A 27,625-nucleotide genomic window follows, 5' to 3' on the forward strand; every position below is an offset into this window, starting at 1 on the left:
TGAATGTGCATGCACCAAATAAGGGTTTCAAAACACATGAAGCAGAAATTAGCAAAATTAGAGAAGCAGATAAATCTATAATTTGAGAGTTTAGTGTTTTTGACCTCAAACTGATGAAACAACAAGACAAAAGTTTAATGAAGACATCAATGATATTATCAACACTATTAACTGCCTGATCTAATTGATACTTAAGGAACAAAACACTGTAATTATAAAATACATATATTTTTAATTACATATGGACTACCATGCACAAAAATTAACACAAAATGGATCAAGGATCTAGGAATTAAACCAGAGACTCTGCGTCTAATAGAAGAAAAAGTAGGCCCTAATCTCCATCACATGAGGCTAGGCCCCAACTTCCTTAATAAGACGCCTATAGCACAGAATTAAAACCAAGAATCAACAAATGGGATGGATTCAAACTAAAAAGCTTTTTCTCAGCAAAACAAATAACATGTGAGGTGAATAGGGAGCCTACATCTTGGGAACAAATTTTTACCCCTCACACATCAGATAGAGCTCTAATCTCTAGGGTATATAAAGAGCTCAACAAGATAAGCACCAAAAAAACAAATAATACAATCAATAAATGGGCCAAGGACCTGAAAGACGCTTCTCAGAAGAGGACATACAATCAATCAACAAATATACAAAAAAATGCTCTTCATCTCTAGCAATCAGAGAAATGCAAATTAAAACTACTCTAAGATACCATAACACTCCAGTAAGAGTGGCAGCCATTACGAAGACAAACAACAAAAAGTGCTGGCAAGGATGTGTGGGGGGGAGGTACACACATACTGCTGATGGGACTGCAAATTGGTGCAGCCAATTTGGAAAGCAGTATGGATATTCCTTGGAAAGCTGGGAATGGAACTACCATTTGACCCAGCTATTCCTCTTCTCAGACTATACCCAAAGGACCTAAAAACAGCATACTACAGGGACACAGTCACATCAATGTTTATAGCAGCACAATTCACAATAGCTAAACTGTGAAGCCAACCTAGATGTCCTTCAGTGGATGAATGGATAAAAAAAAAAAAGTGGCATTTATACACAATGGAATATTACTCAGCAATAAAAAAGAATAAGATCATGGCATTTGCAAGGAAATGGATGGCATTAGAGAAGATTATGATAAATGAAGTTACAAATCCCCCCCAAAAAACAAATGCCAAATGTCTTCCCTGATATAAGGGGGGGTGGCTCAAAATGGGGTTGGGATGGAGAGCAAAGGAGGAAGATTACCTCTAGATAGGGAATAGGGGTGGGAGGGAAAAGGAAGGAGAAGGGAAATAGCATGGATGGTGGAAGGAGAGGGTCATTATTATACAAAATACATATATGAAGAAGTGAATTTGATGTCAACATACCTTATATACAATCAGAGATATGATAAATTGTGGTATAAAGGTGTTTTAAGAATTGTAATGCAAATAATAATAATAATAATAATAATAAAGCTCATTTATAATGGCATACTTTGGCGTGAAAATACTTTATATACAGAGTTATGAAAAATTGTGCTGTGAATGGATAATTATGATTGTAGTGCATTCCACTATTATCATGTACGTAAGAAATTTTTAAAAAAAGAAAAAAAATTATATATGGACGATTTCTTAAAATAAAACACATGCTTCAATTAAAATCAAACAGGACAATTCTCTATTTAATTACATAGGTAAAGTAGAAATCCCCACCCCCTCTTCAAATATTAAAGTGTGGATATGGAGTAGCTTGAATTTTCATATATAGCTGCTGGTATTAATGTTAAATGGTACGACTATTTTGGAATGTGTAAAATTTAAAATATTCAAGTTGGTCATTAAATGTACATAAAGATTAATCAGACACCTACTATCAGAAGCAGCCATTCCTTCTGATTTACTTGGGAGTAATAACGTTGTATTTTCACTTTTAGACTTGCACATGATTTTTCATATTAACTTTATTCATATAACCTCCAAAATAGAAATAAACATACTTCGGTTATTGACTCAATAAACAAAATGTGAACACTACTCAGCAATGTACTATAGATAGTTATTGAACTCATCATTTTGGCTTAATGAGAGAAAGTAGTAGATGCCTTAGTGGAAGCTATTAGGTTTAAAGCTATATATTGTGTACACTGGGTGCTGTTGATATTGTTCTCACCAGTAAAAGTGAAGCATTGGAAACCTTCAGGGACACTATAGGTCTACAGGATAGAATTTATCCGGTCTTAGATCCATAGTTTTAGATGGGAAAACACACTAACAACATGAAAAACAAGGGAATAAATCTCCCCAAACAAACCAAGATGCTTCAACAACAGAAGCCACTGATAGCATAGTAGAAGAAATGTCCAAAAAGGAGTTTAGATTGTATATAGTTAAACACATATGTGAAGTAAAGAATAGTATAAGGAATAAAATCAAAGAAAAAATACAGTATGTAAAAGACCACTTCAATAAAGAGTTAGAGATGGTGGAAAAAAAAAAAAACAGAAAATCACAAGATGAAGGAATCAGTAAACCAAATTATAATTCAATAGAAAGCATCACCAACAGACTAGACCACTTGGAAGACAGAACATCAGACAATGAAGACAAAATATATAATCTTGAAAGCAGAGTTGAACATTCAGAGACAATGGTAAGAAACCATGAACAGAACATCCAAGAATTATGAGATAAAATGATAAAATCAAATTTAAGAGTTATCAGAATAGATAAAGGAGCAGAGATACAAACCAAAGGAATGCAGAATCTTTTCAATGATAGTAGCAGAAAATTTCCAAAACCTAAAGAATGGAGTGGAAAATCACATTCAAGAGGCTTACAGTACACCAAAGGTACAAAATTACAGCAGAGCCACAACAAGACACATTATAATGAGAATGACCATCACACAGAATAAAGTTAAAAATCTTAAAAGTCTGTGAGATAAAAAAAAATAAAATTATGCATAGGGGGAAACCAATTTGGATCTCAACTGATTTTTCAACCCAGACCCTCAAAACTAGCAGGTCCTGGAATAATACATTTAAGGCTCTGAAAGAAAATGTGAAAGAAAGTGGATGCTAACCCCAAGTTTTATATCCAGCAAAATTAAGTTTCAGATTTGAAGATGAAATTAAAACACTCCATGATAAACAAAAATTAAAATAATTCACAACTAGAAAGCCTACACTACAGAACATTCTCAACAAAACATTCCATGAGGATGAAGGGAAAAAAAGAAAAAAAGTGAAAACCAGCAAAGGAAGGATCTACACTAAAGGGACATTCAACCAAATGAGAAACTAAGACAAATCAAAACCCAGAAATAAATCAAAATGACAGGGAATACAAATCATATCTCAATAATAACCTTGAATGTTAATAGCCTAAACTCATCAATTCAAAGACATAGACTGGCAGGTTGGTTCAAAAAGCAAGACCCAGAAATATGCTATCATCAAGAGACTCACCTCATGGGCAAAGACATCCACAGGCTGAAGGTGAAAGTATGGGAAAAAAACATATCAATCACACAGACTGCGTAAACAAGCAGAGGTTTCCATCCTCATTTCAGATAAAGTAGAATTAAAACCAAATTTAATCAGAAGAGACAAAGAAAGACATTTCATACTTGTCAAGGGAAGTATATATAAGCAGGACATAACAATTATAAATATTTATGCCCCAAACAATGGAGTATCTATGTACATCAGACCAACCCTTCTCAATTTCAAGAGTCAAATGGACCACAATACAATAATACTAGATGACTTTAACACACCTCTCTCACTACTGGACAATCTTCCAAAAAAAAAAAAAAACCTAAATAAGGAAACTAGAACTAAATAATACAATCAATGATTTAGACTTAACAGTCATATATAGAATATTTCATCCATCAATGAGCAAATATAATTTCTTCTCAGCAGCACATGGCTCCTTCTCTAAAATAGACCATATCTTATACCATAAAGCAACTCTTAGTAAATACAAAAAAAAAAAAAAAACAGGGATAATACCCTGGATTCTGTCAGACTACAATGGAATAAAATTAGAAATCAATGTTAAAATTAAAAATAGAAGCTACTATAACAAATGGAGACTGAATAATACACAACTGAATGATGACTGGATAGTAGAATAAATCAATTCTTAGAGGTAAACGAGAACACTGATACAACATATCAAAATCTCTGGGACACTATGAAGGCAGTACTAAAAGGAAAGTTTATTGCATTGATTGCATTCATTAAAAGATAAAAAGTCAACAAATAAATAACACAATACTACATCTCAAAACCCTAGAAAAAGAAGAACAAATTAACACCAAAGGCAGTAGAAGAAAGGAAATAATTAAAATCAGGGCTGAAATCAGTGAAATTGAAGCAAAAAAAAAAATTTTTAATTGACAAAATAAAAGTTGGTTCTTTGAAAAAGTAAATGAAATAGATAAACCCCTGGCCATGCTAATGAAGAGAAAAAGAGAGAAAACTCAAATTACTAAATACAATATGAAGAAGGAAATATCACAATGGACACATCTAAAATACAGAAGATAATTAGAAACTATTTTGAAAATTTTTACAAACTATTTTGAAAATTTTTACTAATAAAACAGAAAATATCAAAGACATTGACAAATTTCTAGAGACATATGACCTACCCAAACTGAATGAGGAGATCATTCATGATTTAACTAGATCAATTTCAAGTAATGAAATAGAAAATGACATCAAAAGCCTACCAAACAAGAAAAGCCCAGGACCAGATGGATTCTCAGCTGAGTTCTATAAGACATTCAAAGAAGAATTAACACAATATTCCTCAAAGTATTCCATGAAATAGAAAAGGAGGGAATCCTCCCAAACTCATTCTATGAAGCTAATATCATCCTGATAACACAACCAGACAAAAACAAATCAAGGAAAGAAAACTTCAGACAAATATCCCTGATGAACACAGATGCAACAATTTTCAATAAGATTCTGACAAATCGAATACAAGAACATATTAAAAAGATAGTGCATCACAATCAAGTGGGATTCGTCCTAGGGATGTAGGGTTGATTTAACATACGGAAATCAATAAACATAATTCATCATTTTAATGGACTTAAAAACAAGTATCATATGATCATCTCAATAGACGCAGAAAAAGCATTTGACAAAATACAGCACACCTTCATGTTCAAAACACTAGAAAAACTAGGGATAGTAGGAACATACCTCAACATTGTAAAGGCTATATATGCTAAACCCAAGGCGAGCATCATTCTAAATGGAGAAAAATTGAAATCATTCCAGCTAAAAAGAATGTCCCCTTTCACCACTTCTATTCAACATCATACTTGAAACTCTAGCCATAGCAATTAGACAAAAGAAGAAATTAAAGGGATACAAATAGGTAGAGCTCAAACTATCACTATTTGCTGATGACATAATTAATACCTAGAAGATCCAAAAAATTTCACCAGAAAATTTCTAGAACTAATAAATGAATTCAGCAAAGTAGCAGGATATAAAATCAACACCCATAAATCAAATGTATTCCTATATATCAGCGATGAATCCATTGAAAGAGAAATTAGGAAAGCTACTCCATTTACAATAGCCTCAAAAAAATTAAAATACCTGGAAATCAATCTAACAAAAGAGGTGAAAGACCTCTACAATGAAAACTACAGAACACTAAAGAAAGAAATTGAAGAAAACCTCAGAAGATGGAAAGATCTCCCATGCTCCTGGATAGGCAGAATTCATATTATCAAAATAGCCATACCACCAAAAGTGTTATACAGATTTAATGCAATTCCTATTAAAATCCTAATGAAATAGAAATAGAAAAAGCAATCATAAAATTTACTTGGGAAAATAAGAGACCCAGAATAGCTAAAGCAATCCTTATCAAGAAAAGTGAAGCAGGAGGCAACACAATACCAGACCTTAAACTATACTACAGAGCTCTAGGAACAAAAAACAGCATGGTATTAGCACCAAAATAGACTTGTAGACCAATGGTACAGAATAGAGGACACAGAGACAAGCCCACATAAATACAGTTATCTCATACTAGACACTGTGACAAAAACATTCACTGTAGAAAAGATAGCCTACTCAACAAATGGTGCTGAGAAAACTGGAAATCCTTATGTAGCAAAGTGAAATTAAATCTCTATCTCTCACCCTGCACAAAAATCAACTCAAACTGGACCAAAGACTTGGGCAGTAGAGCAGAGACCCTTGTGCCTAATAGAAGAAAAAGTAGGCCCAAACCTTCACCACATCAACTTAGGATCTGACTTCCTTAACAAGACTCCTAAAGTGTAAGAAGTAAAATCAAGAATCAATAAAAGGATGGATTCAAATTAAAAAGTTTTTTCTCAGCAAAGGAAACAATAACATGAGGAGAGAGCATATAGATTGAAAGAAAATCTTTATCACATGCACCTCCGATAAAGCATTAATCTCTAGAATATATAAAGAACTCAAAAAACTTAACACCAAAAAACCAAATAACCCAGTCAATAAATGGGCAAAGGAACTGAACAGATACTTCACAAAAGAAGAAATATAATTGATCAACAAATATATGAAAAAGTGTTCAAAATCTATAGCATTTAGAGAAATGCAGATCAAAACTACCCTTAAGATTTCATCTTACTCCTGTCAGAATGGCAATCATCAAAAATACAGGCAACAATAAATGTTGGTGAGGATGTGGTGAAAAAGGTGCACTCATACATTGCTGGTGGGACTGCAAATTGATGCAACCACTATGGAAAGCAGTATGGAGATTCCTGAGAAAATTGGGAAAGAAACCACCATTTGACCCAGCTATCCCACTCCTTGATTTATACACAAAGGACTTAAAATCAACATGCTATAGTGATGGACCATATCAATGTTTATAGCAGCTCAATTCACAATGGATAGACTATAGAACCAGTCTAGACTAGGTGTCCCTTAATAGATGAATGGATAAAGAAAATGTGGTATATATACTCAATGGAATATTTCTCAGCTTTAAAGAAGAGTGAAACTATGGCATTTGCCAGTAAATGGTTAGAGTTGGAGACTATCATGCTAAGTGAAATAAGCCAATCCCACAAAACCAAAGGCCAAATGTTTTTTCTAATATGTGGAAGCTAATTCACAATAAGGTGGGGGAGGGCACTAAGGAAGAATAGTGTTACCTTAGATTAGGTAGAAGGAAGTGATGGGAGGAAAGGGGAGGGGATGTGGGGATAGGAAAGATAGTAAAATCAAATAGGCATTATTACTGTATGTATATATGTGACTACCTGACCAATATGATTCTGCAACATGTATACTCAGAAAAATGAGTCATTATATCCCATCTATGTATTATATATCAAAGTGCATAAATGTATTCTACTGACATGTATAATTAATTAAACAAAAAATTCAAATAATAGTAGACAGTGAAATATTCAGCAAATTACATATATATATATATATATATATATAGAGAGAGAGAGAGAGAGAGAGAGAGAGAGAGAAAGAGAAAGTTTTCAGTAAGCTGTTAAAAAGCATTTGTTAAACATTCCAGAAATCAAAGAAAAAGCAGTAACTATGAAAGATGACTACCTACTTGGTAGTCATTCTCAAAGATCAAATCACTAGTCATAAACATGGAGAGGATTTCTAAATTCTTTAAAGTATGGACAAAAGTACTCAAAACTATCCCTAGGGTATATTCTGTGTGGTCCTTGTATGTGAACAAAATAGTGTACTTTAAGAAAGGGAAGCAATTACTCAAGATGGAGGGGAAAGAAAGATAATAATTTGTTTAAAAAAACTAAATTAAGAGAGAATTTATTAAGAATGAAAGGGGCAGATGGATCTCTATGTGATCCTGGGCTCAGAATTGATTCATTTTCTCTATTTACATCAATTTATCTTTACTACTGTATACATCATGATGATTCCCCCATTTATATGTGTATAAATTCTCATGCACATATTATATACAAAGAGATAGTCCCATTTATATATTTCTGTATTTATGTTTGACTTTTTCTCTAAGTGCCGGACATTACATCTGTTAGTTTCTCAGGTAAACCTGGACTTCTTAGAGATGTTGCAAATTTGATATGTTCAAAACTGCATACTTAAATTCTGACAAGTGTCTCTCCAATCATTCTTGTTCTTCCTCATCTTTTTATGACACTATTGCTTGATTTTTTTGAGCCCCAACTGTGGACACCCTCTTTCATTCCTCTCTTTGTTTCACCACCACTACAACACAAATTTATCAGTAAGGAATTGGAATGAACTTGCAAAATCTGCCCATTTTTCTCCTCCACCACTTTTATGTGTGAGATTACATGGTAGATATGGGATTAAGCTGCTATCATCTCTTATCTTCACTCTTAACAACTTTATTATTCTCTCAGCTTCTATTTTTGCATTTCCTACATGTTCTACACAGCAGATAGCTACTTTAAAAATACCAGTCAGATCTTGTGTCTCTCAGGCTGATAATCTTCCTGTGTCTTCCCATTTCACTTAGATTCAAATCCAAAGTCTCTACCATGGGCTCTGATGTTCTGCTTGACATCATTCATCCTGGCTCTCCACACTTGTCTCTTACTCCTCTGTCTTTTCTCATACTCCTGAATATTTAATCACATTTTTCTACCACTATGACCCCACAAAACTCTTTCCTCTTTGTATAGGCTGCTTCCTCAGGCAGACAGGCTCTCTTTACTCTTCACATTACGAGACCCAGCTGATTCTCTCAGCCTCAACCTAGATTTTCATCCCCCCATCTCTTCTCTGACATTGTTTTTTCTTTTAAACATTTATTTTTTATTTGTAGGTGGACGCAATACCTTTATTTTGTTTTTTTTTATGTGGTGCCGAGGATCAAACCCAGTGCCTCACGCATGCTAGGGGAGAGTTTTTCCTTTGAGCCACAACCCCAGCCCCTCCAACATTGTTTAAAAGAGCCCTTCCTCATTGTTTTCTGTGTCGATCATTAGTATTTTTCTACAGTAGCATTTATAATCTTCACTATGGTAAATGTGTGATTTTGGCTTTTGGTCCATCTCCCCCTACCTGCCTGTAAGCTAGTGCCTGAGGACTGGAACTCAATCCACCTCCAACCTGACATGGAGCAAGCAGCTCACACATGTTGAGCAAGTAATAACCCTGGTTATTAGACATGCTGTAATTGAAGAAGAGCCTGAAATCCTGGAATCAATAATGTCATACTAATTTTGGCTGTCTCATAACATCAGTGACCTAAATAAGAAGATATATTTGCTTATTCTGAAACAAAATTATTTTAGTTAACTTGGGATAACAAAATTTCTCTGAAACATTTTTATGAAACAAAAGACTCTTCAACCTAACGACAATATTAAGAGTGAAAGACACTCTAGGATACTTAGTGAGCATTTCTATGAAGGAGTTATTCATCTTCAGTGTAGAAAGGACCTGACAAGATCCTTGAAGACATAAAATTATGCAAAGTGAAGCCATTAGGTTGAATTCAAGACATTAAAGTAATATTTAAAAATGGCCCTATTTATGTGTAGGAATAGCAACTTCGGGTTATGTGAGGTGATGGGTAGAATGGCTTTCTCTGCTGTCTCTTTTGGGATTTTGGATAGAATGGGGTCGTGGGGGTGGGTGTTGTGTTTCAACCATTGAAAGCAGCTCCAAACTCTGAAACAATACATTTGAAAAGCCCAATTTTTTCTTGGCAGCTCCAAAGTTAAAGAGTGTGGGTGGCAGTCGATTTCCCATTTTCATTTAGTGCCAAATTCCTCAGGGTTTGATTTGATCAAAATAGCAGGTAACTTTAGCTAAGTGATAAGTTTAGATGGGGAGGAAGAAGAGAAGGAAAGAACCATGTTTTTTGCTTTTGTATTGCTAGCAAATGGAGACATCAAAAAGCTATTGATTTGACTAAATGCTTTATAATTGATTTTGCTAGTATCCACAGCAGCTAAGATGCCTGGTTGAACATATGGGTTCTTGTGAGAAGCCATTAGCTCTGATTTATTCCTTCATGGGTTTAGTTCAGGGTGATAGGACTGTTGTCGTAGGTAGAAGACCTGATTTGATCTGATCTCTCAGACTTCTAATGTGGGGACATTGATAAGAGTACCATGTAAGGGCACTTCTGTAGCTAGGAGATACTATTACTGGAAGGAGAAGGAAAAAAAAAAAACTAAGTGTGACAAAGTGCAGTAATGGCCCTACTTTTTTTTTTTTTTAACTCTTTCTTATAAATTTTCCCTTTGACATTGCCCTCCCATGACTCTTGTGACTTATTTTGACCAATGAGAGAACAGAAAGTGTGGCACAAAGGGGGATTGGAAAAGCCCTCACACAGCAGAGCTGGCACCCCTGATGCTCTTGATCCCTGCCACCACACAAGCATGCCCAGACCAGCCTCCTGGCACTCAAAGACCATCTGGAGGAGATTCAACGTCCTCCAGACAAAATCAACAGATCTCCAGCCTAATCAGAAACCAAGAAAAAGGCCACTGCAAACACATTACTGACCTAGGTTGATAGACTGGCAGAGTTGAGCCTAGCCCAAATTTTGTGTCTGCATCACCATAAGTTGGTGGCTTAGACATTCATGTTTGGAGTGGTTTGTTTTGTAGCAAATACTAGCTGATACATTAAAGAAAATAGATTCATCCTAAGGAGGAGAAAAGAAATCAAGATCCACCAGCTATTTTATCTCTGACTGCAAACCACCAGAATAGTAGGTGTGCTGTGAGTTGTAAACCATATTTGTCCTTAACATCTCAAGGGCTTTAGTACTATTGGAAACTCCTTTGTAAGAGACCTCACTAGAAGTCGTCTCTTTACGGATTGTGTTCTATGCAAAGAAGTCAGGATGTTTCAAGGTTGTTTTAATTAAAGTGCTTTGGTACTTTTGAAATTTAGGGAAAGGCTATTTACCAGGAGGCTCTTTCCTTTGCGGTCGAGTTCTTGTGTGGCATATTTTCCATAATAGTATTTACTGGAAAGACTCCCTAGGAGACCGCACTCCAGATTACAGAAATGGCTTCGACTGAGAAAAAGAAAACATTGAACTGTGCCTTAAAATTTGCTGCAATATTTCTCAAGGACCATTACTTTTCTTTTTTAATTCAAGAAAGCAGGTGTGAGGTTATAGAGATAACTGGATTTAAAAAAAACAAAACAAAAGAAAACAAAAGGCTATACTGCTTCTTGGAAAAGTACCTTGAAGCATGCCTTCTAACAATGCAGAAGAGCAAGGGTGGCTGGGAGAAAGCAGCAGATGATAGATGGGTCTGGTACCCACTAAAAAGAATCCTGCAAAAGGAAAATAATATTCCCCAAAAAAACTATCCTGGGTGAGCCACAAGTAGTAATTAAATACAAAACTTTAAAGAATTTCTAAATCCATGTAAAGGAGTCATACCCAAGAGGCTGCTGCAGACATGAGATACTGAATCTGGGATGTTTTACACAATGCAGAGAAGGCAATCCAGAAATGATAGATATTCTCCAATAGCCCAAAAACATAGTCTAGGAGGAGATCAAAATAGCAGGAAATACTGCAACAACATCTGCTGTGCAGAGCACAGGGATGAATGTATATGGGCTCAGAAGCCTCCTCAATCACATCTGCAGACACTGTATAAAAGTCAAATGTGTTAGAAATTCCATTAATTATGCAATCAGGCAAGTGTCTGGATGGTGACTAATAAGATACAGGAAATTGTACAACTATCTTATACACAATGTGGCCATGGAGGGATTCTTCTCATGCAAATTTGTTTAAAACTTCAGTTTCAGAGACACCAAAATGACTGGAATTGTTTCTATCCCTTTTCCAGGCCATGAGAATTACTAAGATTCATTGCATTCATGCTATGTACAGGCACTCTTCTGGCCTTCTCTGTGAGGGGATTCAAGGGTGATGCTTCCATCATTATCCTTTTTTGCTGAGATTTTCCCTCTTAGTTTCACTTCCTTACTCATTAGGTAAGTTCTGTTTTCCAAATAATTTCTGAGTTTTTGTTTTGTTTGCTAGCTTTGCTTTTTGCTGGTGTCCTTCCTTACACATGGGCCTCATAGGGACTTTCATCCAAACCATAGAAACTACTTATCAAGATATGAGCTATCAGGAAATAATTGAGACCAATGCCTGGGAGATGAGAAAAAAAAACAAAGCAAATTCTTTGATTATCTTGCTTACCGCCCAGAGAATGTTCCCAGGACACAGTGTATCAAAGAAGACTGAAGAAGCAGCCTGATGGCATCCAGAGATGAGAAAAATAATCTAGGATACAAAAGAACAAGTTGGATAAGAACAAAAAGAAAATCAGAGAGAATTATTTAAAGCTCTAGAAATCTGCAGAGGTCTCCTTAAGTTAACTAATTCAGATTAATAGCAATCAATATAAGGAAATTACTCAAGGCTAAAGGAGGAGCCATGCCAAAGGATTAGGGAGAACAGTACCTGATGCTCAAACAGGGAAGGAAATATTACCTATTCCCATTCTTTTAACACTTTAAGGATGACCTCATAATTCTAAGGGCATGGGGAAGGACTGGAAATGAAATGTACCAAATGTACCAAATTGTGTTATGTCCATGTACAAATATACCACAATGAATCATGAATCTCATATATACATATACATATCACATATATAGACATATATGTAAATTATATATATATATATATATTATATGTATATATTTATTAGAATGTAATAATAATTGAAGGGAGATCAGTGGAGGAGAGCAAACAGATCAGGAGGAAAAAAGTAGGGAAGGAAAGGAACATACTGGGGCATGAGTTTGACCAAATTGTATTATGTGCCTGTATGAATATGGCATAAAGAATCCCACTGTTATGCATAATCATAATACACCAATAAAAAATAAATAAAAAATTATTCTAAGCTTATGAAATAGAACACTGAGCCCTGCTTCAGTAAAAATAAACTGTAGAAAAAAGACTGCTGTGGTCCTACCCAAAAAAGCTTTAAAGCAAGATTTGAAAGAAGCAAACTATATCCAAATAACTATCTCCTCTGCCCTATCTAGAATTCATTTATTTCTATCTCTATAAATAAATGAATTCTAGATAGGGCAGAGGGATGGGAGGGAAAGGAGGGGGCAGGGGATTAGCAATTATGGTAGAATGTGATAGACATCATTATCCAAAGTACATATATGAAGACACGAATTGGTGTCAACGTACTTTACATACAACCAGAGATATGAAAAATTTAACTGTATATGTGTAATAAAATTGTAATGCATTCTGCTGTCAATTATTTTTAAAAAATTTTAAAAAGTAAAATAAAAAGAATGTTTAAAGAGAGAGAGAGTGGTTATTGACAAAGACAATACAATAACTAGAAAAAAATAATTTAACCATGTTCTTTGCCCTTCATTTCTTTGTGAAGATTTAGATTTCCATCTATTAACATTGTCCTTTCACCTGAAGGACTTCCTCTAAATTTCTTAGTGTATAGATGCAGTGATAGTAAATTCTCCTCATTTTGTCTTTATTTTTAAATTTTTATTTGGTGTGCTTTTGTGTGTGTATTGGGGGGGCACTGGGCCTTGTTGGTTTTTGAAAGATTTTTGTACTAGATGAGGACATCTAGATTGACCTCTGCTTTCAGTACTTTAAAGATGTCCTGCAATTTGCCATGTTTCTAATGAAATGTCATCCTTATCTGTTCCTCTGTACATAATATGTCTCTGCTGGTTGATTTAATTTTCTTTTCCCTCAATCACTGATTTTAAACAATTTGATTATACTATCCTTAGTGTGTATGTGTATGTGTGTGTGTGTGTGTGTGTGTGTTATTCCTTGTCTCCATCTCATCTTCCTCCTTCTTTGTATCTTTCTGTGTGAGTATATGTGTGCACATGTATTTGGGGTTCTGAGCTTCTTGGATCTTGTATCATCATTATTTCTTCAAACATTTGTCTGCTTTAACTTGTGTCATACCTCTTAGGCGCTTTGTTCGATTTTTTTTGTATCATTTTTCTGCCTTGACTTTGTATAGTCTCTATTTGAATATCTTCACACTATCTTTCCTTCTGCAAGACCTACTCTGCTATTAATCTCATTAACCTCATTCAGTGTAATTTTTGTCTTATACATTTTGTTTTCATCTTTTGATATTTTACTTGGATCTCTTTATATCTTCTAGGTTTCTGATCATTGAGTTTTTCCTATACCTTCTTGAACATATGGAATAAAGATATATAATTGTTTTAATATATGGCATGCTAATTCTATTTTCTGTGTACTTCATGGGTAAATTTCAATAGATTAGCTTTTCTTCTGAGTTTTTTTATGAGTTATATCTACACAACTTTTAGAATAGAGCAAATGAAAAAAGTTTGATTAATTACAAGTTTTTATGAAGATATAGAGCAATTGGAACTCTCAAACAATGCTGGTGGAATGTAAAATGATATAATTACTCTGGAAAATAATTTGGCAGTTTCTTAAAATGTTTAACATATAATCACTATGTATTCCTGATATTCCACTTCTAGGAACATACCCCACAAAAAAGCACATATGTACAAACACTCACTTGTATGTAGAAGCTTGTGACAGCTTTTATTTTTATAAAGGAAAACTGGAAACAACTCAAAGGCTCATTAGCAAGTAGATAGGTAAACAAATTATTATATCAATAATTGGAATACTCTTCAGCAACAAATATGAATGCTGCATGAAACAATATAGATAAATCTCAAAACAATCACACCATGTGTAAGAAGTCAAATAAAAGTAAAATATTATATGAATCTATTTATAGTAAATCCTGGAGAATGAAAGCTGTTCTATGATCAGCAGACCAATGGTTTGCCTGGGGATTAGGTAAGGTAGAAAGTTGTGAATCAGTGGAATGACAAATTTTTGCAGATGGTGGTTTAATTAATTATCTTGAATATAGTAAGAGTTTCATATCCATGTAGACATTTGTCAATATTTATCAGATTGTATAATTTAAATTAATAGGGTTTATTTTTACATCATTGATATCTCACAGCTGCTAAAAATGTTTTTTTTAAAAGACAATACAATTTTTTTTCTGTCTTCTTGTTATATGCTTAACTGTCTGATGCATATGATTCCTGATTTTTCCTAGCCAATGATCTTAGGATAGTAAGAGAGATTGGTGAGATTGAAAATTCAATTGATACACTGTCTCTACCCTCATTATAATCAGTCTTGACTTTGTCTTCAGCCATATTTATCCTGTTACTGTCAGAGATGATATACTTTTTCTAAGTCACAGTAGAAGTCTTCTGGTTCTCCTTTCATATTCTTAGTTGCATATTCAAAGTTTCTAATTTTATCTTTCCCCCCAACCACACACTCAGTAGGGCCATAATTGGAAGGCAGGTGAATCCCAAATCTGTTACCCTAGAGGTTACATACCACAGCCACCAGTTCATCTTCCACTTCTCCTCTATGTGCCTCTTGTTAAACATTACAGTAGTAATAATTTGAGTATTTGGGAAATGTATCTTGCAGTCATCTTTCTTGGGGAACTTATTGGAATAATGGTTTAGTCTAGCTACCTCTGAAGGTGCCCCCTTGATCAATAGGATTTTCAAACATCCAGAAGAACTAAATTGCAAAAGTCAGAGTTCTATTCTTAAACAATTTAATAAAAATACTTTTAAAAACCCCACAAATGCCGGGCACAGTGGTGCATGCCTGTAATCCCAGTGGCTTGGGAGGCTGAGACAGGAGAATCATGAGTTCAAATACAACCTCAGCAATGGTGAGGTGCTAAGAAACTCAGTGAGACCCTATCTCTACATAAAGTACAAAAATGGGCTTGGGACGTGGCTCAGTGGTAAGTGCCCCTGAGCTCAATCTCCAGTACAAACAAAACAAAACAAAACAAAACAAAACAAAAAAACAGACAAAAAACAGTCACAAATATAAAAAGTTTACCTAATTAAAAAATCTATTTTTTTTTTGCCTTCTTTACCCTGAATTAATTGATAGCAGCAATGGGAGCAAATGATATTTATAAACTATCTGGAAATTTTGAGGAGCTTTGTCCTGGGAAAATAAGTTAAATATCAGTACAGAAAGTAAGTGAAATACAAAATTTAAGTCAAAATAATATAATTACCTCTTCACATTTCCACCTCATTTCTAAGGCAAAATGATGTGGACAATAAAGATCATGAGAAGATTCAGGCAATAGCTTGGATATTACTTCCACAGACAAATCTGGAGTTCCTCTTAAATCTTGTTACAATAAGGTCAATTGAAGGTGAATGTCAGGAGGAAGACTTTTGCTTTCCAGAGTAATGAAAACAGGAACTCAAATTCCAGATGTTTCTGGAAAGCTAGATAATAATCATAGATTTTGTGCTTCCAAAAGTGTTGCTCAGTCTCTGGTTTTGTGCTTTGCTTGTAATAAAAGAAATCCATGTGCACAAGCTATATACATCTTTAGCAACTGGCCCCAAATCAAAAGGAAATGTTTTCGTTAACATGTGTTTTCCTTGAAGTCAAGGTCATGCCATCTTCTTTGTGCTATGGGAATTCTCAAGGTGCCTAGAGACTGACCAGGAATATGGGGTTTTCGATAAATAATGACAGTTGATAATGGTGGCAGGCTGAATAGAGAACTATTCTTGGATTTGCACCTGACAGCCCATGGGTAGTCCAAGTAGTTGTGCTAACTGCACGTGTCTCTTACCTTTTTTTTTTTTTTATGCTCTCCACTCCTGGAGATGGAGGTAACTGGTTCATTTATCACTTAAGAGCTCAGGTTGTTATGAAGATCATCATCTTCAAGTTGTAGAGAAACTTCAGCTACTGTTTTAGTTAGCTTTTGTTTCATTGTAACCAAATACCTAACAAGAACAGATTAGAGAAGGAAAAGTTCATTTGGGACTCGTGGTTTCAGAAGTCTCGGTTCATAGACAGCTGATTCCATTTCACAGGGCCTAAGGTGAGGTCCTTCATGGTGGAAGGACCCAGTGGCATTGCTCATCTCATGGAGGGGTCAGGAAGAAGAGGGCAGGGAAAGGGTCCACAAGGAAGAAAAACTCCTCTAGGGTAAACCATCAGTGAGGCACTAGCCATACCCCACCTGCCTACAGTTAGCACCTAGTCAGTTCAAGCAAACTAGGATGGACTTACTAGGTTACATATCTTGTAATCTAATAACTTTACTTCTGAGAAGAAGAACTTTGGGGGGACACCTCATATCCATACCATAATGGTTACCTAAAAGGCTTAGCATTATCTTAGTTCAAAATTCCAGAGAAGATTTTGGAATACAAACATTGTATAGTGCTCACCTCTCTATTTTTATTATGTATTAAATTTGTTTAATTTGTATACCTATACAGTTCCTAATGCCTGTTTTCTTATTCTGGTAGTCTAAGTCTCTTCATGTTCTCATTCCACCTAACAATTTCAGCTTGATCTTCTAGTTCTCATTATAAATACCCTAAATCACTAAATAGTCTACGGTGATGTCATTTCACAATCTTGGTCTTTATGATCTTCCATAGGATGTGTTACCCATTTGATTTGAATTTAGCAATGTTTCCATTAAATTCACTGGCCATTGCCAAATTTCTCTTAGATTTGGACTTGTGACTTCATTCCATATCCATCTACTATCTTTATTTTGGCATTTCTCAGACTATATTGGGGAAGCTGTTGTCACATCCATAACCACATCAGTAAAATGGGGACAATAATATCTATCTTATAGAGTTGTTTTGAGAAATAAATGATTCAATGTATATAAAAATCCTAGAAAGTTACTATCTTGAGAGTGATTTATAAATATTGGCTATGTATAAAAACTATATAAAGTTATAAAGTAGTGAATGAATATTAATGAAATATATACATCTATACATGAGAATATATGTCTTATATAACTTTCTACTTATTATGATTTAAATATTTGTTACCACAAAATCTCATGTTTCAGACAATGCAAGAAAGTTTAGAGGTGAAACAATTGGGTTATGAGAGCCTTAACCCAATCAGTGAATTAATCCCATAATAGGGATTAACTGAGTGCTGATTATATATAGGTAGGCCATGGCTGGGTCTATGAAGGAAATGCCTTTGGAATATATGCTTTGTCATTGTTGAGCAGAAATTTCTATCTCTATTTCTTGGAACTGTGTCTTGCGCTGCTTTCCTCCATCACACTCTTTTACTGTGAGGTTATGCCTCAACTTGGGCCCCAAAGAATGGCGTCAGCCTTCTCTGAACTAAGTAAGACACCTCTGGACTAAGTAAATCTGAATCCATGAGCCCCCAAATAAACTTACTTCCTCTAAAATTGTTCATCAAATCTTTTCTTGTCATGTTAGCAAAAAAGCTGACTAAAACACTACTTAAATATTCTGGAGGATTTTTTAAAATTCATTTTTTCTTTGCATTTAAGTTTGGGGCATTTCTATGTACATATCGTTAAAATTACCAATTTTTCCTCTGGCCATGTTAATGAACCCATCAAAAGCACTCTTCATTTCAGTTACAGTGGTTTTTATTTCTAGAATCTTTTAAAAAAAATTTTCCTTAGAATTTCCATTTCTATGGACAGAATTTATGTAATGTTGTCTACTTTTACCATTCAAATTTTAACATATTAGTCATAATTTTCTTAAATTCCCTGTCTGATAATTACAAAACTTTTGTCATCTGAATCTGGATCTAATGTTTTGTCTCTTCAGGCATTGTATTTCATTGTTTCTTTCTTTCTTTCTTTTCATGTGTCTTGTATTTATTTTCTGAAAGTTCGATATAATTTTTCAGCTAAGAAAACATTAGGAAAATAGTGCTTTAATATGATGTTTTGTGTTAATCTGGCTAGACTTGGGCTGTTTAATTTTATTGTAATGTAGTTATCTGATACTACAAGTTTCTAGTGTTTTTGCTTTTGTCTTCCCAGTTGTCTTTGGGCTTCACTCCAAACTCTGCCTGTTCTTCCAGCTGTAATGCACTGCTGCTCTGGATCCTTGTTGATTTAGTGTCATCTTGTGGAAGAGGAAAATTTTTTGTTCTGTAGTATTATGATTAAATCCTAGCTTTTAAGTAGAACTGTGTTCCTGATTATGACCTTCATAAAATTTCTCAGCTCCATTCTATCTTAGATGAGACACAAAGGCTAGAAAGGGCTGTAATTGGGTAATTGTCCTTTTCTTAAATGGAATAAACCTCTGCTAAATTATTTCTCTGCACCATATGCCTTTATTATGAAGAAAGCTCTGGTCATATTTCAATATTCTTTATTTTCACCCTACTCTGCTAGAAGCACAAGAGAATTTTTCTGTTCTTTACTATGAGAACCTGGAGAGGTTCTTGGTCGCAAAACCCATGAAAATGAGGTTGCTTCTCCAAGACTATGTTCTCCGGGAGTTTCTCATTCCCATGCTAAATTCTTATTCTCAGTTTTCACAGCTTGGAAAAATTATCTTTTCAGTTTCCCTGCAATTTATGTCTGCTGCAATTTCTGCTTCAAGTAACCAGGTTTAATATATTCTTCTGTCTTTCCAGATTTTGTAGATAATAGTTTGCCCTGTGTCTTCAGTTCTCTGACAGATCCAAAAAACAGTCTTTGATTTTCAGTTTATTGAATTAGTTCTCTAGTTATGGGGACAGGAGTGATGACTTCCAAACCATTTATGTGTCAGAGTTTGGTAAGTGAGACACTAACTGAATAGATATTTGGAGGTTCTTCCTCTACCATTGATTTTAAAGTAGAGTTTTGGTACTTTGTGATATCTCTTTAGTGGTAATACCATGAAAAGTTCAACTCAGGTCTTCTTTTAAAAAATTAATATATATTTACTGTGTTTTATATTCCAGGCTCTATTTTCTATTCTGGAGATATACTGTGAGCAAATAGATATGACCTTCTATTTTTCCTTTGGGTCCAAAATTCCACATATACCTGTTCCTGTCAGCTCTTTCAGGTTGAGATTTCTTTACATTATCACAAAATATATCATTTATTCATACCATCCCCTCCCACCAGGGAATTCCCCTTACTATATTCTTCACAACCTACCCAGACTTTGGGGCCTAATTTAAAGTCTACAATCCTCAAGAAGACACAGTTTTTTTATTTATAGTAACCAGATGGTAACCTTCTTTCTCTTTGTGTGTATTTATACATATCTATGAAGATAAAATTCAGGGTTGTCAACTTATAGCTTAAGAGTATAATGCTTTGAATTGGGAGATTTCTCAAAATATCATCTATATTTCAGAACTTCATATATTTTGTAAGCAGTTAGGATTCAAGAACCTGACTCTCCTGTTTTTATTTATAGGTCAAAAGCTTTCATAAGTACAGAGGACATAGTGGGATACCACTGAAGAATTCAGTTACATCCATCACTAGAATCCATAAAAAGCAAAGAATCATGCATGATAATGGCCACAAGTATCAGCCTCTCATTTGTTAACAGTATGTGCTTTTATAGAGATCAAGGTCCATGCTTATTAGATTTTTTTTTGCACAATGCCCAGACCTTTGTCATAGTGGTAAACACTTGACTATAAAGCTATTGGATGATATCTGAAAGTGTGGATTGTATTACAATCAATCATTTTATCTGCAGAATCATTTATGCATCTGTCATAAACAACTTGAACTCTTTCTTGTTAAAAATAACTACATGTTTAATAGACATTTCTATAAATAAGTCCACTTTTACAATGCTTTCCATATATAACCAATGTGGTTTCTGCACTATCAACCGTGCAGACACATATGTGACTTGTACTGTTAGCTTAAATTTGCCAAAAAGCGTTCTTGAAGAATGTATGGAATTCCCTTTTCTCATAGTCAAACATGTGGATTTGGCATCAATTTTCTGGCCAGTCATATGCTCAGCATAATGGTAGAGGAATGTACCAGATTTGCTTGGGTAAAAGCTGCTCAGGCAACATACATTTCCAAACACTAAAGCGTTTGCAAAATTTACTTAAGTTCATTTTAGGTGTGACAGGAAATCAAGAACAGTACCCCTTCTTGCCTCCTCTAGATTTTTCTAGCACTATGATTCTATGGTAATCATTATGCTATAAACTTCTGTGTTATAAGGGAAGAACTAATTTATCAATGGAATCAAATAAGGACTAACCAGAAATTTCCACATTCGTAATCCAGAGAAAACCTACATATTTTTAAAATTGCAGCAGTAACTAAATTTAACAATTTTTGTTATTATTATATTCAGATGTAAAAATTTTAAAAAAGATAATGCGGGGATTTGTGTTTATGTGTACTCTCTATGTAATAAAAGATTGTTCATTTATATAGTATTATTATTAAACCCTTTGAATCATATTAAATGCTAATGTTAGACTGTGAGTCTCTGCCCATATCCTAGAATTCTTGCCATTTTCATTAGTGGTGCATTTTTCTTCAAAAAACAAAAAATTAGCTATTGAGGTCTAACTGTGGGTCAGTTGCCATAGTAGGTGAAAGGATATATGACCAAAGCACAGGCCATACAAATAATGAGCCAGGATGAGTAGAGACTATAAGAAAAAGAACAGATAAAATACATAATAAATAAATAATGTGAACTAATATAAATAAGAGTAAAAGAATAGTGACGGATAAGGTGACATCTAAGTATAAACCCAAATCAAGTGAGGAGAGAGCCAGACAAGCAGAGATGGGAGAAGTATAGTCTGCATTGAAAGAGGGAAAATAAAATACTCTGAGGCCCAAACTTCTTTGATTTTTCCTGGCCGAGGGCAGGGGAGCCATGCTGCTTCAGGCAGGTGAGCAAGGCAAAGGAAGTAAGCAATAGGATCAGAGAAGAAGCTGTGGTGAGGTCCCTGGAAATCAAAGAAAGGTAAGAAAGGTATTGGATCATCCCTAGACCCTAGCAGAGCAAAACAGATTTGGCCTGATAGCAAATGTTCATTAAAATGGAAAAAAGGAAAAGATATACCAAACTACTCTGTATAAATGACGAAAAACACAGTATATAAAATTATCCACTCAATAAGAATGTTAGCAGACAAAAAAATGAATGAAATTATAATATCTTCTTCTCTTCTCTATGTTCTATGCATCTATTTTGATTATGCTTTTTATCCTTCCATGGTTGTAGTAGCTTTTACTGTCTGAATAATCACATTAAGCTCTTCCATGATCTACATACAACAGTGGACAACATTTCATCTGCATCACGATGGATGCCTTGCTATGTAAAGGCTTAGACTCTGTTTGCATTGTGCTTTGACACTGGCTTGTGCTCCAGTCCCCTACTTCTAGAACAGAACAGAGGTGTTTCTGGAATCAAAAGGGAACAAGCTGTCCAGTTTCTTCTTGCTCAACCTGAGTGGGTGCCTGTTTCATTTATGTAATCAAGATTTTTTTTGAGTTCTAGTTTCACTCTGGGTTTTTAAAACAGAGGACGTAACCAAAATATATTTTGACATTCTTTCCAAACCTAGAGGAAAAAATATAGGCTTATAATTTAGACAGACATAGGCTGTATTCTGAATTGTGGCTCTAGTTCATGTGGAAACAATGTGCAGGCTCTGAAGTCACACCAGGGGCATGCATCTTACAATGCCACTTTCTAGTCATATGACTGAGAAATTTACTTACATTTTCTGAGCTCCAGATTTTTCATTTGTAAAGCATGAAAAAAATAATATTCTCCCACGGGATTTATGTAATAACTAATTAATGCTATTGATATAGAGTACTTGAAAGTACCTAAAATACAAGGGTAAAATAAAGATTGGTTAATATTATCACTACCTTACTCACACATGTCCTTAGTCTTACTGTCTGTGACCCTTATCTGAAAACCAGGGGCCATTAATACCTACTACATAGTTCTAAAAGAGAAACAAATGAGATGAGGCATGTGTTATGATTTGAATATGAGATGTTCCCCCAAATTTCTGTGTCAGTGCAGGAATGTCCGGACATAAAATTATTAGAGTAAGAGAGGTATGACCTAATCAGTGGACTAATCATTTTGATGGATTAATAATTTGAAAGCACTACTGTATTGAGTGCTTGTGGGGTGTGGTTGGAGGAAGTTGATCTCTGGGGATGTGGCCTAGGAGGTTGTATCTTGTTTCCCTGGCTCCTTCTTCTCTCTTTGTAATCTCTGGCTACCTTGAGGTGAACATCTTTCCTCCACCATGCCCTTCTGCCATAATGTTCTGCCTTACCTCTGGCTCAGAACTATGGAATAGGCCAACCATGGACTGAAATCTCTAAAATCAGAGCCAAAATAAACTTTTCCTCCACAAAGTTTTTATTGTTGGGTATTTTGGTCACATTGAAGAAACAGAAATTTGTACTGAGAAGTAGGTTTGCTTTTATGGCTAACCTGACCATATGGTTCAGAAGTAAGTTTGTTGGGGGAGTTTGGAAAAGTTTAGAGATGCAGAGCCTGAGAATGTTAGCAGAACTTAATGGGTTATTCTGGTGGATGATCAAAAGATCAGAATGCCAATAGAAGTGTGGACAGTAAAGACTGTGCTCATGAGATTTCAGAAGGGAATCAGGATTCTATTGGGAACTGAACCAGAGACAATTTGTATTATATTGTTTCAAGGAAGTACATTTTTCCAGTGTTCTGAGACAGTTTCTAATAGGTTGAATTTAATGATGATAGACTAATTAATAAGGCAGAGAAAATTTCAAGGCAGCATATCATTTGTCAGTGGCGTGGGTTTTGGGGATCTTGTTTTAGGTACAGAGATATGAAGTCAGCTGACCAGGGACTGAGATCTCTGAAATAGTGAGCCAAAATATAAATTTCATCCTCTAAGTTGTTCTTGTCAGGTCTTTTGGTCAAAGTGATAAAAAGCTGACTAACACATAGCATATTACCTGACACAAATGGCAATGGTAATACTGAAATTGTTATTATTTGAGGTGACTTTTAAGAATGTGCAACTCAGAATACAGCTCTTTCTCCCTTGTATACATTAAAATTATTCTTATTTGTAATTTCTCCCTTTGAATATGATAAATACTAAATTCTACAAACCAAACTTTGGTCAATTGTTTCCTTTCAATAACATATGTTGAAATGGCAGACCCAGAAACAGCTAACATACACCTGTTTGCAAATAAAAATTTCTGATTCAATATATAAGGGGAAAATTTATTACCTATTAGAAGTGGCTCTCCACAGGGAAGGGAAGTTTCAGTGTTACTGCCAATCAGTGTAACTCAAGGATACAGGGTCTTTCTGTCCTCAACTTGGTATTTGTGAGATTTGTCTTCTAAACAACTGTCCTCATGGTTGGAAGAGGAATCACAAAGAAGCTTAACAATGTCCAGAGGCACAACTAGGAACTGGGAAATACATTTCAGGATCCCCCCGCCCCCCGCCTCAATAGACGTCCCTTTAGATGATTTTGGCCAGATATGGGTCATATATTATCTCCAATAAACATCTCTGGCAAGGAGAAAGGTGCACTTTGACTTGTTAACAGAAACCAGGATTTAACTCTATGTAGAATCCTTCTCCTTGGAGTCCTGTGGGTAATGGGTATATACTAGAACAAAACCAAGGAAAAATAGGAAATCAAAACCAAGGAAAAAAGAATAGGATATAGGGTTGACAACAAAGTATCTGCTATAGATGACCAATCAAATATTGCAAAACTACTCATATTATTCTCTAAATATCATTAATGATGAGATCCTATTTTTGCAGGTTGAAAGCACTGACAATCAGCTTGGACAGTAACATGCTCACATGTTTTAGCCAATAATAGTAAGTACTATATACCACAGAATGGGTGGTTTCCAAGCCTTGGATATTTACAAAACAACCCTGTCTTTTTACATACCCAAAGACAATCAGAAGTTGCAAAGACTCTCCCATGGACATTTCAAGCCTTCTGTGTCAGAGAATTTTGCATTGCCAGTTAACTTTGGTCTTGCCCTGGAACCAACTTTCCACCTACCAGGATGCCAGTAGAACGTGGGGAGAACAATGCAGGAGGGAAAATTTGTTCCTAAGCTTGTCCTTTCTGAGTAGTAATATTGTTAGTGCTTTAAAAGGGAGGAAAATGCTAGCATTTCTCCTTGCTTATTGAATACAGCCTGTCATAAATCCATTTTATTTCTCTCATAGCTGTATTTGATTTTCATCTGTGTTGGTGCCTTAAATAAACGTCTGGCAGAGTCAGCTGGGTAGGATTTGATACCAACAGGAATCAATTTTTAAAAAGTAGTTGAATGTGAGGAGTAATACAAAGTAAAAAACTGAACAGCAGGGTACTTACCTTGATGAAAGTACAAACTGTCCCATCAGCACTGACCATACATTGGCTACAAGGACACATTTAGCAACATAGAGTCCAGGCACCTCAATTTGAAATCTGCATTATAGAGTCTTTTATAAAAGTTGTCGTGTGTGTTACTGTCATGTGTAACTAATTAAAACAAACAAACAAACAAAAAGTTGTAAAATCAGAGGCTGAAGAAAACTCACCTTAAATAAGCATTTACTTACATAGACTGAATTTCTAAAGCAGAAAAACCCATTCTTCCTCATGTTCTTAGGATCTTTTTTCTGCTATCATAGTTTGGTATCTTTAGGTATCTGTTATTCATTACCAAATCCAAGGATCCTTTCTGTATTTTTTTTCTTAACTTCTCTGCAGAATCTTATTTAATGCTTGCATATAATTTGCCTATTGAAGTCTGGACTAAACATATTGGGACTAAATATCAATTTTGCATTCTAAATGGAGTGATGGAGCCAATAGACATTGAAAATATGGGGTAGTTGCTGATTAACACATGGGCATAATAAGCAGGGGGATTCTACCATCAAGTCCATGGTCTTAAGAGATGAATCTTCTTAATTCATAAGAAAAGGTAGAGATCCACGTGGTGATACTGGAGTTTTATAGAGTTCAATTCAGAAAGAAATGACAGGATCAATGTACAGTTTAAGTCATCAGGGTGAAGACACAATAAAAGGGAAGAAAGTAGATGAACCAAAGGGACTAGCAGTAAATACTGCAGCAGAAAATTCCCCCAATTAGCACAAAATATAACTAGAAAAGGATGTTGGGGGGGGTTTGGTTATACTCCAATTCATAGTCAGAATAATTACTTCTCAAAATACAGCTACCAGTCTAGTGTTTGAGGGAAAAAAATCCCCTTTCCTCACAATCTAAGAGTCCCCTGTCCCTCTACAAGTTGGTAAATAGGAAGGTTCTGAAGAGCTCTATGTCTGAGGCATGTAAGAAGTCGAGGGGCACAGTCAGGGCCCATGCTGCATGGCTTCTATGGTACTGCCCACTCCTGCTATTCTCTTCCTGTCTTTCTTGAGGGCCGATCCTTGGCTATCTTCCCATACTCCTCTCCATCTCTCCTATGATATAACAGGAGGTCTTCCACTCTCTTCTCACCTTGACAATTTCATTCTCTTTTCTGGAGTCAAATCTATTTATCTCATGGCAGTCTATCATCTATCCTGTAGCCCTGCACTTAAAAATCACTTGCCCAATGTCTCCACTGAGGTGTGTCTAGATGTTACTGTCATCTCAAGTTGCAATTTTCTTCTTCATCAAAATCAGACTTCCAGATATCCTTATTTCTTCTGACAGTGCTATCTTCTGTCACCCTGTCTTGACACAGCATAGTCTTGGAAGGTACTCCTTTCCTTACTTGTTGTGCAAGATTCTGCTGATATTTAGATATTCTAATTATTCTGTCCCTCTCATATCCATTTCCTGCTCCATCCCTATAGTCATTACCCATGTTTGGAAACTTACATCTCATGTAGTCAATTATGATTTTCTCCAAAATTATATTCCAACCTGTGGTTGCTTTCCTTTCTACTCTGTCCAATGCCATATTTCTGATCACTCCCACCACTTTTCAAAAACAATCATTGTCTTTCCATCTTCACTACCAATACTCAAGGCCATCATCCATTTCTCATGAGGATTACTGAAATAGACTTTTAATAGAGTCTTTACTACCTCTAGTTACCTTGACTCCAATCAAGTTGGTAATCTGTGTCTGAAGTGAATGTTGCCTAAAATCAAGTGTGAACACATCAGTTCCTTGCTTTTAGTATGTCAGTCAATCTCTGAATTCCTTATTATAGTTTCAAAGGCCTTTCAAGATGGGCACTTCTTGAATCTTTGATCTCACCTCTTGCTATCACTCCTAATCTTTCCACTCTCCACAACCCTCTTAGGATAGGATCAAAGAGGTAATTAAGAGCAGATGATTCTTCTTATCAGGCAAGCAGCTCACGTGGGTAGGCACCAGTTTACTTTTTAGCAATTGGCTTGGGGCCACTGTGTAAACAAAACCTGATGCTCTGTTTCCATGATGCCAGAAACAACGTTAGTTGAAAATGAAAAAATTCAGTCAATCATCTGGAGACATCCCAAACATCCAGATGTTTGGCATCCTGTTGACAAAACAGCCAAATGATTGAGAAAGAAATTTTCACTTTTCCAGTTAAAATGTTTTGGTTTCCAGTAGTCATCAAAAGGGGCAAACATACCGCACAGATTTTCTTGAGAATATGACTTCCAGGTGGAATTAAAAAACACGAAAGAGCTAAGGAGGAGTATGGACGATGGTAATT

This window comes from Callospermophilus lateralis, chromosome 13 (genome assembly GCF_048772815.1).
Source record: "Callospermophilus lateralis isolate mCalLat2 chromosome 13, mCalLat2.hap1, whole genome shotgun sequence".
NCBI classification, from domain to species: Eukaryota; Metazoa; Chordata; class Mammalia; order Rodentia; family Sciuridae; genus Callospermophilus; species Callospermophilus lateralis.